The sequence below is a fragment of the Tamandua tetradactyla genome, chromosome 7 (assembly GCF_023851605.1).
Source record: "Tamandua tetradactyla isolate mTamTet1 chromosome 7, mTamTet1.pri, whole genome shotgun sequence".
Taxonomy (NCBI): Eukaryota; Metazoa; Chordata; class Mammalia; order Pilosa; family Myrmecophagidae; genus Tamandua; species Tamandua tetradactyla.
This window is the reverse complement of record NC_135333.1, coordinates 168,180,887-168,198,327: the sequence shown is the minus strand read 5'-3', so window position 1 is coordinate 168,198,327 and position 17,441 is coordinate 168,180,887. Positions and strand designations below refer to the sequence as shown.

At 41.5% G+C, this 17,441-nt stretch overlaps 1 long non-coding RNA gene across 1 annotated transcript in view; it reads left to right on the top strand.

Moving 5' to 3' along the window:
- Positions 1-13,490, top strand: part of LOC143642839 (uncharacterized) — a 75,486-nt gene extending 61,996 nt beyond the window's left edge. The window contains exon 2 of the long non-coding RNA XR_013155939.1: positions 12,979-13,490. This is a non-coding gene — a long non-coding RNA (uncharacterized LOC143642839). The remainder of the gene's footprint in view (positions 1-12,978) is intronic.
- Positions 13,491-17,441: the final 3,951 nt, after the last annotated feature.

Below are 17,441 nucleotides of genomic sequence, written 5' to 3'. Positions count from 1 at the left end.
CTGCATGAAGGCAGAGATTTTTGTTCATTTGGTCACTGCTGGATCTCCCCAAGACAAGAACAGTGCTTGGAACATACTAGGTACTCTGCAGACATCTGCTGACGAAGGCATGACTCATCCTTAGTATCATCATCGTGACTGTCTTACAGCTAAGTCCCAAATGCAGGCTGCTGTCTCAGACATAAGGATTCAGATGCAAGCGGATGATTTAGTAGGTGATCCTGGGAAACACTGGTTAGAGAATGGTGACTTGAGATAGGAAAACAAAAGCAACTAATAGAAAATATTTTTATCCGGGAAGTTACCACTATGGGGAACTGGAACTTTACGGGGACCTGCTGGGGCCAGTAGAGAACAGGCATCTGAGAGTTGTCCCGTGGAGTGAAGGAACAGGGGGTCCTTCGTTGGGGGCTGGTCCCAGGGGGACTCCACTTTCCTGACACTTCTGACCTGTGTGCTAGGGCAGAAGAGACCCTGGGGGCCAAAGAAAGTCCTTGCACAAAGGATGTAGAAGCTGGTAGTTGCAAATCAGTAATGCTTGACATGTAAGAAGTGGTATGCTGCAAAGGATATGTTCAGGGCACCTACAGAATCTGCTTTTCACTCCTGCATTTTAATACACGGGGGGCTCCAAATCAATACTGTGAGTCATGGATTTAGCATCACTAATCCTAGGGAAGTTCTGAAATATCTTTCCTTCTTGAAACATTCCAATTTAATTTTATCACCTAGATCCTAAATAGTCTACCAGTTTTAAAAAATCAGACCCTGTTCAGTTTATGAAAGAGAAATTATTTCTTTTTTTTTTTTTTATTAATTGAAAAAAGAATTAACAAAACAATTAGAAATCATTCCAATCTACATGTACAATCAGTAATTCTTAATAACATCACATAGTTGCATATTCATAATTTCTTAGTACATTTGCATCGATTTAGAAAAAGAAATAAAAAGACAACAGAATAAGAATTAAAACAATAATAGAAAGAAAAAAAAACAAAAAAAACAAAAACAAAAAACCTATACCTCACATGCAGCTTCATTCAGTGTTTTAACATAATTGCATTACAATTGGGTAGTATTGTGCTGTCCATTTCTGAGTTTTTATATCCAGTCCCGTTGTACAGTCTGTATCCCTTCATCTCCAATTATCCCTTCTCTTTTTTTTTTTTTTTAATTAACAGAAAAAAAGAAATTAACCCAACATTTAGAGATCATACCATTCTACACATGCAATCATTAGTTCTTAACATCATCACATAGATGCATGATCATCATTTCTTAGTACATTTGCATTGGTTTAGAAGAACTAGCAACATAACCGAAAAAGATATAGAATGTTAATATAGAGAAAAAAATAAAAGTAATAATAGTAAAATCAAAACAAAACAAAACAAAACAAAACAAAAACCTATAGCTCAGATGCAGCTTCATTCAGTGTTTTAACATGATTACTTTACAATTAGGTATTATTGTGCTGTCCATTTTTGAGTTTTTGTATCTAGTCCTGTTGCACAGTCTGTATCCCTTCAGCTTCAATTACCCATTGTCTTACCCTGTTTCTAACTCCTGCTGAACTCTGTTACCAATGACATATTTCAAGTTTATTCTCGAATGTCCATTCACATCAGTGGGACCATACAGTATTTGTCCTTTAGTTTTTGGCTGGATTCACTCAGCATAATATTCTCTAGGTCCATCCATGTTATTACATGGTTCATAAGTTTATCTTGTCTTAAAGCTGCATAATATTCCATCGTATGTATATACCACAGTTTGTTTAGCCACTCTTCTGTTGATGGAGATTTTGGCTGTTTCCATCTCTTTGCAATTGTAAATAATGCTGCTATAAACATTGGTGTGCAAATGTCCGTTTGTGTCTTTGCCCTTAATTCCTTTGAGTAGATACCTAGCAATGGTATTGCTGGGTCGTATGGCAATTCTATATTCAGCTTTTTGAGGAACCGCCAAACTGCCTTCCACAGTGGTTGCACCCTTTGACATTCCCACCAACAGTGGATAAGTGTGCCTCTTTCTCCGCATCCTCTCCAGCACTTGTCATTTTCTGTTTTGTTGATAATGGCCATTCTGGTGGGTGTGAGATGATATCTCATTGTGGTTTTGATTTGCATTTCTCTAATGGCCAGGGACATTGAGCATCTCTTCATGTGCCTCTTGGCCATCCGTATTTCCTCTTCTGAGAGGTGTCTGTTCAAGTCTTTTTCCCATTTTGTAATTGGGTTGGCTGTCTTTTTGTTGTTGAGATGAACAATCTCTTTATAAATTCTGGATACTAGACCTTTATCTGATATATCATTTCCAAATATTGTCTCCCATTGTGTAGGCTGTCTTTCTACTTTCTTGATGAAGTTCTTTGATGCACAAAAGTGTTTAATTTTGAGGAGTTCCCATTTATTTATTTCCTTCTTCAGTGCTCTTGCTTTAGGTTTAAGGTCCATAAAACCGCCTCCAGTTGTAAGATCCATAAGATATCTCCCAACATTTTCCTCTAACTGTTTTATGGTCTTAGACCTAATGTTTAGATCTTTGATCCATTTTGAGTTAACTTTTGTATAGGGTGTGAGAGATGGGTCTTCTTTCATTCTTTTGCATATGGATATCCAGTTCTCTAGGCACCATTTATTGAAGAGACTGCTCTGTCCCAGGTGAGTTGGCTTGACTGCCTTATCAAAGATCAAATGTCCATAGATGAGAGGGTCTATATCTGAGCACTCTATTCGATTCCATTGGTCGATATATCTATCTTTATGCCAATACCATGCTGTTTTGACCACTGTGACTTCATAATATGCCTTAAAGTCAGGCAGCGCGAGACCTCCAGCTTCGTTTTTTTTCCTCAAGATGTTTTTAGCAATTCGGGGCACCCTGCCCTTCCAGATAAATTTGCTTATTGGTTTTTCTATTTCTGAAAAATAAGTTGTTGGGATTTTGATTGGTATTGCATTGAATCTGTAAATCAATTTAGGTAGGATTGACATCTTAACTATATTTAGTCTTCCAATCCATGAACACGGTATGCCCTTCCATCTATTTAGGTCTTCTGTGATTTCTTTTAGCAGTTTTTTGTAGTTTTCTTTATATAGGTTTTTTGTCTCTTTAGTTAAATTTATTCCTAGGTATTTTATTCTTTTAGTTGCAATTGTAAATGGGATTCGTTTCTTGATTTCCCCCTCCGCTTGTTCATTGCTAGTGTATAGAAATGCTACAGATTTTTGAATGTTGATCTTGTAACCTGCTACTTTGCTGTACTCATTTATTAGCTCTAGTAGTTTTGTTGTGGATTTTTCCGGGTTTTCGACATATAGTATCATATCGTCTGCAAACAGTGATAGTTTTACTTCTTCCTTTCCAATTTTGATGCCTTGTATTTCTTTTTCTTGTCTAATTGCTCTGGCTAGAACCTCCAACACAATGTTGAATAATAGTGGTGATAGTGGACATCCTTGTCTTGTTCCTGATCTTAGGGGGAAAGTTTTCAATTTTTCCCCATTGAGGATGATATTAGCTGTGGGTTTTTCATATATTCCCTCTATCATTTTAAGGAAGTTCCCTTGTATTCCTATCTTTTGAAGTGTTTTCAACAGGAAAGGATGTTGAATCTTGTCGAATGCCTTCTCTGCATCAATTGAGATGATCATGTGATTTTTCTGCTTTGATTTGTTGATATGGTGTATTACATTAATTGATTTTCTTATGTTGAACCATCCTTGCATACCTGGGATGAATCCTACTTGGTCATGATGTATAATTCTTTTAATGTGTTGTTGGATACGATTTGCTAGAATTTTATTGAGGATTTTTGCATCTGTATTCATTAGAGAGATTGGTCTGTAGTTTTCTTTTTTTGTAATATCCTTGCCTGGTTTTGGTATGAGGGTGATGTTGGCTTCATAGAATGAATTAGGTAGTTTTCCCTCCACTTCGATTTTTTTGAAGAGTTTGAAGAGAATTGGTACTAATTCTTTCTGGAACGTTTGGTAGAATTCACATGTGAAGCCATCTGGTCCTGGACTTTTCTTTTTAGGAAGCTTTTGAATGACTAATTCAATTTCTTTACTTGTGATTGGTTTGTTGAGGTCATCTATGTCTTCTTGAGTCAAAGTTGGTTGTTCATGTCTTTCCAGGAACCCGTCCATTTCCTCTAAATTGTTGTATTTATTAGCGTAAAGTTGTTCATAGTATCCTGTTATTACCTCCTTTATTTCTGTGAGGTCAGTAGTTATGTCTCCTCTTCCATTTCTGATCTTATTTATTTGCATCCTCTCTCTTCTTCTTTTTGTCAATCTTGCTAAGGGCCCATCAATCTTATTGATTTTCTCATAGAACCAACTTCTGGACTTATTGATTTTCTCTATTGTTTTCATGTTTTCAATTTCATTTATTTGTGCTCTAATCTTTGTTATTTCTTTCCTTTTGCTTGCTTTGGGGTTAGCTTGCTGTTCTTTCTCCAGTTCTTCCAAATGGATAGTTAATTCCTGAATTTTTGCCTTTTCTTCTTTTCTGATATAGGCATTTAGAGCAATAAATTTCCCTCTTAGCACTGCCTTTGCTGCGTCCCATAAGTTTTGATATGTTGTGTTTTCATTTTCATTCGCCTCGAGGTATTTGCTAATTTCTCTTGCAATTTCTTCTTTGACCCAGTCGTTGTTTAGGAGTGTGTTGTTGAGCCTCCATGTATTTGTGAATTTTCTGGCACTCTGCCTATTATTGATTTCCAACATCATTCCTTTATGGTCCGAGAAAGTGTTGTGTAAGATTTCAATCTTTTTAAATTTGTTAAGACTTGCTTTGTGACCCAGCATATGGTCTATCTTTGAGAATGATCCATGAGCACTTGAGAAAAAGGTGTATCCTGCTGTTGTGGGATGTAATGTCCTATAAATGTCTATTAAGTCTAGTTCATTTATAGTAATATTCAGATTCTCTATTTCTTTGTTGATCCTCTGTCTAGATGTTCTGTCCCTTGTTGAGAGTAGTGAGTTGAAGTCTCCAACTATTATGGTATATGAGTCTATTTCCCTTTTCAGTGTTTGCAGTATATTCCTCACGTATTTTGGGGCATTCTGATTCGGTGTGTAAATATTTATGATTGTTATGTCTTCTTGTTTAATTGTTCCTTTTATTAGTATATAGTGTCCTTCTTTGTCTCTTTTAACTATTTTACATTTGAAGTCTAATTTGTTGGATATTAGTATAGCCACTCCTGCTCTTTTCTGGTTGTTATTTGCATGAAATATCTTTTCCCAACCTTTCACTTTCAACCTATGTTTATCTTTGGGTCTAAGATGTGTTTCCTGTAGACAGCATATAGAAGGATCTTGTTTTTTAATCCATTCTGCCAATCTATGTCTTTTGATTGGGGAATTCAGTCCATTGACATTTAGTGTTATTACTGTTTGGATAATATTTTCCTCTAACATTTTGCCTTTTGTATTATATATATCATATCTGATTTTCCTTCTTTCTACACTCTTTTCCATATCTCTCTCTTCTGTCTTTTTGTATCTGACTCTAGTGCTCCCTTTAGTATTTCTTGCAGAGTTGGTCTCTTGGTCACAAATTCTTTCAGTGACTTTTTGTCTGAGAATGTTTTAATTTCTCCCTCATTTTTGAAGGATAATTTTGCTGGATATAGGAGTCTTGGTTGGCAGTTTTTCTCTTTTAGTATTTTAAATATATCATCCCACTGTCTTCTAGCTTCCATGGTTTCTGCTGAGAAATCTACACAAAGTCTTATTGGGTTTCCCTTGTATGTAATGGATTGTTTTTCTCTTGCTGCTTTCAAGATCTTCTCTTTCTCTTTGACCTCTGACATTCTAACTAGTAAGTGTCTTGGAGAACGCCTATTTGGGTCTAATCTCTTTGGGGTGCGCTGCACTTCTTGGATCTGTAATTTTAGGTCTTTCATAAGAGTTGGGAAATATCAGTGATAATTTCTTCCATTAGTTTTTCTCCTCCTTTTCCCTTCTCTTCTCCTTCTGGGACACCCACAACACGTATATTTGTGCGGTTCATATTGTCCTTGAGTTCCCTGATACCCTGTTCAAATTTTTCCATTCTTTTCCCTATAGTTTCTGTTTCTTTTTGGAATTCAGATGTTCCATCCTCCAAATCACTAATTCTATCTTCTGTCTCTTTAAATCTATCATTGTAGCTATCCATTATTTTTTCTATGTTTGCTACTTTATCCTTCACTTCCATAAGTTCTGCGATTTGTTTTTTCAGTTTTTCTATTTCTTCTTTATGTTCAGCCCATGTCCTCTTCATCTCCTCCCTCAATTTATCGATTTCATTTTTGAAGAGATTTTCCATTTCTGTTCGTATATTCAGCATTAGTTGTCTCAGCTCTTGTGTCTCATTTGAGCTATTGGTTTGTTCCTTTGACTGAGCCATATTCTCAATCTTTTGAGCGTGGACAGTTATCTTCTGCTGCTGGCGTCTGGGCATTTATTCAGATTTCTCTTGGTGTTGGACCCAGCAAGGTTGTAATATTTTTCTGTGAAATCTCTGGGTTCTGTTTTTCTTATCCTGCCCAGTAGGTGGCGCTCGTGGCACACGTTTGTCTGCGGGTCCCACCAGTAAAAGGTGCTGTGGGACCTTAAACTTTGGAAAACTCTCGCCGTCCTGGGGGTTCGCTAGCCGAAGCGGCTTGAGCCGGCCCGGGGTCCGAATGCAGGGAGGGTTGCTGGTCGCCGCAGCCAGGGAAAGAGCCCGTCCGAATTTCCTAGTCGGCCCTGGGCAACAAGCGTGGCGGGAGGGCGCCAGCGGCAGCGGCCCGCCCGAGAGAGTGCACGTTCCCCGGGAGTCACGGGGTCACCGTTCTCCGCGGCCTGGGGGTTTCCGATCCAATTCTCTCAGTTGGTCCGGGGGCTGCGCGTGGTGTGGGCGCCAGCCGTCTTTGTTTCAGGGGACCGCCTCTCCAATTCTCCCAGCCGGCCCGGCAAGGGGGAAGGGAGTAACTCCGGCCGCTTGCCACCCCGCCCGGTAAGGCCCGCGCGCCTCGGCGATCTCACCCGAGCTGCTTCTCTCAGCCAGCCAGCCGTTCCAGGATGGGGTACGCTGTCTTTTTTATCTCTGTTGTGGCTTTGGGCGCTTTCTGTATCGTTTCTACTCCCCTAGTAGGTGTCCTGGAGAAGAAACTAAGATCCGCGCGTCTTACTAAGCCGCCATCTTCCAGGAAGTCCCCGAGAAATTATTTCTTGACCTATTATCCTAAATTTAAGAGTCTATTCTTTTAGCAATGTCCTGACTAAAATTCATCTTGCCCATAAAATAGGAGCAACCAAACAAAATTGTGTTCACGGATGCAAAAGCAAGTATGCTGACATTAAAATTTTTCCAAAATACCAAAGAGTTCCAAACTGGAATTAACTATCTCATAAAAACCCTCATGTTTCACTGATTGCTGTTTATGACCAAAGCTAATAAGTTGGGCAAGAGGGAGCGATAGAGTCCCTCACAGCAAGAATAAACAAACTGAAACACCGCTCTCAGAAGTAGAAGGTTATTTGGAGCTCAATAATAAAGTCACAAAGCTTGAAGGAAACGTAAGGACTTATGACCCCATCCATCATTTCACACAGGACTACACTTAAATTTTGAGGATATAAAGTTGGAGCGCTGCTCAGTTTGTGACATTTGGCTAAATCGTTGGTACTGTGGAATTCTAAAACAAGGATGGAGAAAGGGGCCAAGTCAATATGTCACTCTCTAAGTAGTTGAATTGCATTAGGAGAAGGAGTAGGGAGCAGTGGTTAAGATATTCCGCATGGTAGGTGGACAGACCTGCATTCAAGTTGAAATCTGGACTGGAGTGGGATTTGGGGAAAAAAAGGGAGGACAGAAATTGGAGCCGGTGAGCATAGATGTTTCAAGGAATTTGCTTCTAAGGAGAAAAAAAAGTGGTAAGGGAGTGGTAGGTGGGATTGTTTGTTTGTTTACTTAGATGGGAGAAAAAAGCATTTTTATATGATGGGAATAAGCCATTAAAGAAAGAAACTTTGATAATGTGGGAGAGAGGAGGGGATGGTTGGAACAGGCCTGGGTTCTAGACACTTTTCAAGCATGAACTCATTTCCTCCTCCCAACCCACCATGAGCTGGGGTGTAGTATTAACCTTTCCATTTACAAATGAAACACAGACACAAGAAGGTTCAGCCACCTGCTTAGCTCCTGCAGTTCCCAGGTGATGGAGCTGGACTTGGAGCAGGGTTGCAAGTCTCCAGTGGCCCTGTCTGTTACCCCCTGCCACTGCTTCCCTTTCCTCTTTCTCAAATGTTGGCCCAATCAAATCTGTACTTAAAGGTCAAAGTAGAGCCAAGGTTGAGCATGAAGCTGATGACCAGAAAGCTGAGTCACATTCCTTGGTAGCCTTAACTAGTAGACATTTTAGGGCCCTTAACAAGGAGACAATTTTGCAAAGGAAAAGCAAAGATGCAAAATGCGTGAATTTTAAAAATGAGATAAGACCAAATCAAATGGTGTAATTTATGCTAGGGAACAGAACACTCTGCTGGCTTTCCTTCCCCAGGGCAGCCCTGGGAGGCCGGCACTCATTTTGTGGAAGGCACCTCCTGGCGGTCAGGGTCTCGAGACAGAAGCAGTGCTGGGGAAGGAGACTGGGACATCGTCTTCCTTGGGGACCTGTGGGAGTGGGGTGGGGGGACACCTACCAGGAGCACACAGCAATCTGGCTCAGCGTTTCTGTGAAAGCAGGGGGATGGATTAATTGGCCATGAAGTCTCCTCAGCCTCTCTGATACTGGGCTTATCTTTCTTTAAAGTATTTCCTAAGTTTAAAAATTACTACATTCATGTGTTCTTTATACAATGCAGACATATTTAAAATAAAAAGTGAAAAAAAGTGTCTTCTCCACTTTCTACAACTCCATCCCAATTCCACTTCATAAGGATGGCTGCTAACCGTGTCTCTGCATGCAATGCACGTCCTTATAAACGATGCCGCGATTGTCTTTGGAAGCAACGCCACAATCTAAGTGCTGCTCTGCAGCCTGCTTTTTGGGTTAACAGTGTAGCATGAAGAACCGACCATGTCAGAACATTTGGCAGCTCGTTCTATTTGAATGGCTGCATAATACGCCGTTATGCAGATATATCAATTTATTTAACCATTCCTGTTTTAATAGAGATTTAGGTTGTTTACAATTTTAATGTTTACCATTGCAAACGATGCTGAAACGAACAGCCCTTTGTGCCCATGCATAAATATATCGGTAGGATAGGTGACAATTGATCCTGCTAATGCTTGTAGTAATTTATCTCCCCACCAAGAGGGTATGGTAGTGAACAGTTTCCCCAATGGGCACAAAGTACATTATGGTATTATGATTTTGACTCTACCTAATCTTCTTTCACATGGTAAATTATAATAGGATTACATTAAAAATTGCTGCTGGCAAAATTGCCCAGCACATCTGGCTCTTTATACTCCTCTAGATTTGTTACCAGATACTAAACATTAGAAAACTTTGGAGACCATTTTAACATGGAGTAGTTAGGTATCATTTCTTTTAGTGAAAAGACTGATGACATTCTAATGACAAAGCTGTGCAGTGTTACGATGTTACTTAAAGGTTACCAGATGTGGGATTAAATTGTCGCTAATCTATTTTTTATGACAGCGTGAAATTGATAATTTAAGGAAAGCAGGTATCTTTATCAGTTAATGTCACAGTGTTCAATAATTATTGTATTTATTATTTCCCCATCCAAAATTAAAACCCTAATTGGCAAGGAAGTACTTTATGAGTCTGCTGAGACTTCCTGACATTTAATATAATCTTCCAGTAAGTCAAATGGGTGGTTGTTTTGATGAAAACTGTGGACAAAGTGCTATTAAACCAAATGCAAGGAAGACATTATTTTGTAAATAACTATGGCGATTAAAGCTTTGTTTCACATCATTAAAAATGTGTTACCCGAGCCAGCATTGCCTCTCACTAATGCTGTTCAGCAGGAGATGCCTCGGCTGTAAGAAGCAAAGGGAGAGAAATGGCAGACATTGAGAGGAAGACTTAACTAGAACCAGAAGTACTTAAAGACATCATAGACGGTTGTGCTCCGTCTGCCTGCAGGTCCTTGAGGGGTACCCTTGTACCCTCCGCTGTCGTGATGCATCTGCGACTTTGTCATGGAATCTGCTCTACGGGGCTGAGGAGTTATGTAAAAAGCCATTTTAGCATCGCCCCTGTCCTTGGACCGGTCAGGTCTTACTGACCCAGCGAGGAGTTTAAAAAAGCTCTGCTCGGTCTCATTTAGGCAACATTCTACTTCTGCCAAGCGTCCAGCCCCCTGCCCCGTGCCAGCGTGACTGCTCGTACAATTAGAGAGGGCCCCCTGCAGCAGCCACACTTGCAGCCCATCCGCTTCCTCTCGCCCAGCACGCCAGCTCCTGGCTCGTTTCAGCGTTCATTAGCCTCGGCAGCTCCTGGGCGTGGAGGTGCCGCCTACCTAGTCTCAGCCATTCTGGAGTGCAAAATAAAACACCCCAGCGCTTGGGCCCCTGGCCTTGCCCTGGCCTTGCCCTGGCCTTGCCACCTGAGGCCGAACAACTTGGTTTCTATTTGCAGGTGAATCCCATCAGGAGGGAATCATCAAAACTCCGATGTTCTCTGTCCTGAGGTTGCTGTCAGTCGCAAGGCCACGGGGTCTCCTCCGTCCTAGCCCCTTGCCCTTGGGGCTAATGTGGGAGGAAATAGGCAGTTGCCTGTGTTGGGGTCAACTTGGACCGATCACTTGGATGCTTCCCCGATAGATCTGATCGTAAAAACAAGTTGGGTTAATGGAAGTTGCTACCCTCCGATTGATTTAAGTCAGTGCTTCAGGAACTAATGGGAATGGGTTTATCCTATATTACACATTGGCTTAAGTAAGAAACAAAAAAGGTTCATATAACTAAAAAGTCTGACTTCTGTCTTAGAAGGCTCCAGAAGGGCATGCAAGGCGTTTAGGATCTTTCTCCACCGCACTCCAGGTCTCCTTTCTGCAGGCAGGCCCTTCCTGCATGCTGCCCAATGGCCCCTCAGCCACACCCGGGTTAGGCCCAGCCTGCTGGGAAAAGGAGTCCCCTCTCTCACCATCCTCACTCCTGGCCCGGACGAGCCTCTCGCCATGCTGGCGTCAACCTGTGCCTGTGCTTGAGCAGTCACAGCCTGGGGGATTTCCTGCCATTCTGAAGCCACCGTGGGTCAGGCCCACCAGTGCACACGGACCGAGGGGCCTTTTCTAGGAGAGGGGCATGGGCGCTGGGCAGGGAGGAACACAGCGTCCATGCTGAGGGTGACGAAGCTGGGCCCTGCGCTCCTCAGAGCCATAGCAACCACTGCAGTGCCACAGAGTTGGAGGAGATAAGGCACAAGTTTATTCAGATCCCGCAGCACATTTCATAGGAGAGGAAACCGAGTTAAGTAGTGCAGGGTACAATGAAATAAGGTTTGGCACACAGTAAACGAGCAATAAGTGGTAGTAATTTTTGTTCTTTATTATCTGGACTCTTTTTCATGTATGCATACTCTATCGCATGCATTATGCTTGTGATAAAACACTGAATGTTTAAATTGTGTGGTCTTCTTCCATAAACACATTCCATAGCTGCAGTGAGGTGTCCAAGGATGGATAAGTCCAGTAAAATGGGACACAGGAGGGATGGGTTGCAGGCCTTATAGTTCCAAAGGAAGAAACCTATTGAAGTTGAAGGAGGAGGCTGGAATTAAATGGGAGGGTTATAGTCAAGGGGAAAAATGTTCTCCCCCTTTGGAAAGGCATCTATTGTATATGAAATAATGCCTCGGGGGGACAGAGAATAAAATCCCACAGGAACATAGACCTACCGGTCTCTTCCTAGGAGACATGAGAAGGAGCGGGAGGAAGCAGACTTTGTAAATTAATAAATGGAGGCTGAGCTCTTGGACCTGTTTCCTTTCAGCTCCCTGGTTAGTCTTTTACTTTAGGGCAGCAGATGTTTCTGGTCGGACTTGAGTTTTGCAATTACTTTTGAAGACCTGTGACTCCATGAAGCTTAGAGGAAGGACTCTTTGCAGGGGAGATAACGTGGATATTTGAGATGGCTATTTTTTGCGCGCTATTTTTTGTGTTTATTGTTAGTAAAGCAGATTTCTAAAACCTTTCTTACCTCGACCTTCCCATGTGTGGCCAGGTTGACAAAGGCAGCAGTAGCACCTGACAGGTGTCGGCTGGGGGTTGGTATGTGGGAACATGTGCTCTTTCCTTCATTCATCTGTTTATGTCATCTCTATGAAACATTCCTTCTAAGCAGGATGAGGGTGAGACAAACAGGGCACCTCGGTGCAGAATTGAAGGAGGCACTTATTCTAGGATCTGTACAAGACAGGTTGGCCCTGAGGTGACTGCTCCCTTCAATTCTGGGCCCAAGGAGCCTTGCCTGCCTCACTCTAGTCCCAACCCTCCTACTAAGGGACAAGTGATGTGGGTAGTGCTGGGGGTACAAAGAACACTGGGCCACGGTCTCTGATCCCAGCGAGTTCCCTGCCTGGAAAGCCCACAAAAGGCCACAGTAATCCTTGAGTAGTATTAGGTCTGCCTGAAGGGGCACGAGACTTGCCTGAAGGGACACGGGATTCTTCAAGGCTCCAGACTGAGGTTGGAGTTGGTGGAGAGGAGCACAGAGGCGTGCTGTTCTGCCGCAGCGTGCCTTCCCCCTTCCCCTCTCCTCCATGCTGCCCTGCGGAGGCACCGTCCTGCGAGAGAAACTAGGAAGGCTGTCACCTCCCCTCTGCCCTCAGGGAGCAGAAAAACAGTTATGCTCCGCTGGGTAGGCCAGGCAGGCCCTGGGTTTCTGTTCTTATATGTTAATTAGAAAGCAGAATCTTAAAAGCCAGTTTTGATGAAGAACCCTTTCTTCAATGTTCTCCTGGTGCTAATTGTGAAAGGACTGATCAATATTAAATCTAATTTACAGGGATGGCCCTCACACGGCTGGCAGACGTTATGTCAACAGACCGTAATGACTTGACTTCCTGACACTTGTGAGTCTGTGGCCACATCTGCTCCACTGCCACCACTGTCTCCACCGCTTCTGCCTCTGCTAACACATCTGTGGTGACACCCCAAGTTCTCCCACCTTCCTTCTAGCAGCACAGGCCCAGGCCCGCCAGGCCTTCTTGCCGCATTGCTATCTGATGAACTCCAGAAAAGGAGAGCACAATTAATTTTTGTTCCCACAACTGGTGAACCAAAGAAAGAAATAATTGCTACTCAGTTTTAATAATGGCAAATTTTATGAAAGTTCCATAAAGACAATTCAGAAAGGAGTATGGGGATATATCTCCACAGGGGGCCCAAGTGGATTGCATTGTTTCATAATGTTTATGTTATTACAATTCCATGTAGTTTGCATTTGCATCTCCTTGTCTCCGGGGCAAGTTCCTGCAACTAATTTGTGAGGCAATGAATAAAAGAATTGTAATGGTAGCAAGCCTCCATTCCACAGGTTTCCAGTCTTTTCTCATCTCAATGGAGATAGAGGAGCAGCTCTGCTGGAAAGAGGCACTAAGGTTCAGAAATGTCTCTGGGTGCTTGGAGGCAGATATCACTTAAGTCGTCCTCCTGCTGAAAACACTTCTTGAGCTTCTACTGCTTTACCTCCCTGGCTCCTTCAGTTGGCATGCTCCCATCCTCTGCTTCAGTCAAATCAGCCATCCCTCAGTCTGTCTGCCATACCTCCTTCAATCCTAGGTGTCTATCGGTGAGGTGGTATTTGAGATAAAACCTGGAGAGACTGAGGGAGTGGGTCCTGCGAATATCTGGGACAAAAGTGTTTGGCTGGTACAAAGGCCCTGCGGCAAAGGTGTGTCTGCTTGTGTAGAAACGGTATAAGAGCTAGCGCAGCCAGACCTGGTGGCCTGTGGGTGAGCAGCAGGAGATGAGGCCTGGGAAGCAATGCAAGACCAGATCACTTGGGCCTTGTAGGTGTTGTGGGGACCTTGGTTTGCTGCTCTGTCTCCTTGCTCCTGACTTGCCTCTCGTGGTCTGAGATGGCTGCACTGGGTCCTGGCATTCTAGCCGATGGGGCAGAGGAGAGGGGATGGGCATGACACTCTCCTCCATGGGACACCCTGGAAGTTGGACACATTTCCTCTCATATCCCATCAGCCAGAATTGGTCACATGGCCAAACCCACCTGCGAGGAAAGCTGGGGAGTGTGTCTCGTTCTTGGTGGCGAAGTGTCCAGAGAACACGCAGGATTCTGGGGCTGATGGAAGAAAGGCAGGAGCAGTTTTGGAGAGTGGTCACAGTGTCTGCCACAAACCTTCTTCGCTTTTGTCTTTGTCAGTCTAGCTAAGGATTTGTCCATCTTATTGATCTTCTCAATGAACCAGCTTTTGGTTTTAATTCTCTCTCTCTCTCATATGCTGTTTGGTGGGGGTCACATTTCATTCTTTTTCCATGTGACTATCCCATTATTATGGCACCTTTTGTTGAATTTTTTATTTTGGTGGGGAAGTGCATGGGCTGGGAATTAAACCTGTGTCTCCCACATGGCAGGTGAGAATTCTACCACTGAACTACCCTTGCACTCCTTCTGTTTTCTTTTTTTTTCTATGCTCAATTTCATTGATTTCCACTCTAATCTTTGTTATTTCTTTCCTTTGGGATCCGTTTACTGCTCTTTTTCTAGTTCTTCCAGGTGTGCAGTTAGTTCTTATTTTAACTCTTTCTTTTTTTTTTTTAATGTAAGCATTTAGGGCTATAAATTTCCCTCACAGCACTGCCTTCACTGCATTCCACAAGCTTTGATACCTTGTGTTCTCAGTTTCATTCATCTCAAGATCCCTTGCAATTTCTTCTTTGACCCACTGATTGTTTAAGAGTTTGTTGTTTAATTTCTATATATTTGTGAATTTTCCAGTTCTCTATCTGTTTTTGATTTCCAGCTTCAATCCATTATGGTCATAGAAAGTGCTTTATGCAGTTTCAATCTTTAAAAATTTATTGAGGGCGGGTCACAGTGGCTCAGCAGGTGGAGTTCTCGCCTGCCATGCAGGAGATTTGGCTTTGTTTCCTGGTGCCTGCCCATGCAAAAAAAAAAAAAACATTAAGCCTTGTTTTGTGACCCAATATCTGATCTCTCCTGGAAAATGATCCATGCACATTTGAAAAGGATCTGTAGGCTGCTGTTCTGTGGTGCAATGTTCTGTATATGCCTGTTAGGTCTAATTCATTTATCATATTATTCAAGCTCTCTGTTTCCTTATTGATCTTCTGTCTAGATGTTCTGTTTTTTTGGTGAAAGTGGAAATCTCCACTATTACTGTAAAGATGTCTACTTATCCTTTCAATTTTTCAGTGTTTGCCTTAGGTACTTTGGTGTGCTGTAGTTAGGTTCATAAATATTTATAATAGTTATTTCTTCTTGATGGATTGCCCCTTTAGTTAATATTTGGTGTCTTTCTTTGTCTTTTATAGTAGTTGTGCATGTAAAGACTATTTTGTCCAATATTAGTATAGCTACCCTACTTCTTCTTCTTCTTTTTTTTTTTTTTGCATGGGCAGGCACTAGGAATCGAACCCAGGTCTCTGGCATGGCAGGTGAGAACTCTGCCTGATGAACCACCATGGCCCGCCCTACCCTGCCTCTTTTTTGGTTACCATTAGCGTGGAATATCTATTTCCAAACTTCCACTTTAAGCCTATTTGTATTTTGGGTCTAAGGTGAGTTTCTTTGTCACTCTAATGAAATGTTTGTCAATTTTATTGATGTTTTCTGAGAACTAACTTTTGATTTTGATGATTCTGTCTATTGGTTTTTTGTTTTCTAATTCATTTATCTCTCATCTTTGTTGTTTCCTTCTTTCTGCTCACTTTGTGTTGAGTTTGCTTTTCTTTTTCTAATTATTCCAGTTTGGAGGCTAGGTCTCTGATTTGAATTCTTTCTTCTTTTAAATATAAGTATTCAGAGCTATAAATTTCCCTCTCAATTGCATCCCATAAGTTTTGGTATGGTGTATTTTCATTTTCATTCACTTCAAGATACTCCTAATTTTGCTTCTCATTTTCTCTTTAACCCATCGGTTGCTTAAACATATGTTGTTTAATTTCCACATATTTGCAAATTTTCCATTTTTTTTCTGTTATTGATTTCTAGCTTCATTTGGTTGTGTTTGGAGAGTATACTTTGTATGGTTTCAGTATTTTTGACTCTATTGAAACTTTATTAGTAACCTAATATGTGATCTATCCTGGAGAATGGTCTAGTGCCCTTGAGAAGAACGTGTATCCTGTTTTCATCAGATGCATTGTTCTATACATGTTTGTTAGGTCTCGTTGGGTTAGTGTATCGTTAGTGTATCGATCTGACTAGATCTCCTGTTCACTATTGAGAGTTGTAAAAGTCTCCTACTATTAATGTAGAATCATCAGTTTCTCCCTTCAAATCTGCCAGTATTTGCTTCACATATGCTGGGCTCTCCTGTTAGGTGTGTGGAATTGTATATAAAATTGTTACATCTTCCTGTTGAATTGTCCCCTTTATCAGCATATAGTGACCACCTTTGTTCTTCATACCTGTTTTTGACATAATGTGTATTTCATCTATTAGTTTAGCTGCCTATTTTGGTTTGCTGAAGCTGAGAAAATGCAATATGCCAGAAATGGGCTGGCTTTTACAATGGGAATTTATTACCTTACAAGTTTGCAGTTCTTAAGTCATAAAAATGTCCAGATCAAGGCATCAGCTGGTGGTGCTTTCTCCTTGAAAACTGGCTACCGGCAATCCTCAGCTCCTCTGTCACATGACCAGGCACATGGTGATGTCTGCGGTTCCTTCTCTCCTGGGTTTTGTTGCTTTCAGCTTCTGACTGCTCTGCCTGTGCTTTTCTTTTGAAGCTCTGTCTGTTTTTCTTTCTCAGCTTCTCAAACTTCTCCAGGGCTCTTTTCTGTGTCTTCTCTCTGTGATTTATCATCTTATAAAGGACTCCATAAGAGGGTTAAGACCCATCCTGAATGGGGTGAGTTACATCCTAACTTAAGATCCTACTCACCAAAAGATCCTGTTTACAATGGGTCTGCACCTACAGGAATGGATTAACTTTAAGAACATGCTTTTCTGAGGTACATAAAGCTTCAAACTACCACACTATCACAGCTCTCTTTTGTTTTCTACTTGTATGATGTATATATTTTTTTCCTTTTAGCCTCACTTTAAGGTAAGTCTCTTGCAGACAGCACTCAGTTTGCTTATGCTTTTTAATCCATTCTGACAATCTCTGCCTTTTGACTGGAGAGTTTAAACTATTTTCATTTAAAGTCATTACTGATAACACTTGTCATCTTCTGTCATTCTGCTAATTGTACGCTTATATGAAGGCAAGGCTCTGGGTAAGAGTGTTTTTTTTTTTTTAACTTTTTTTCATTAATTAAAAA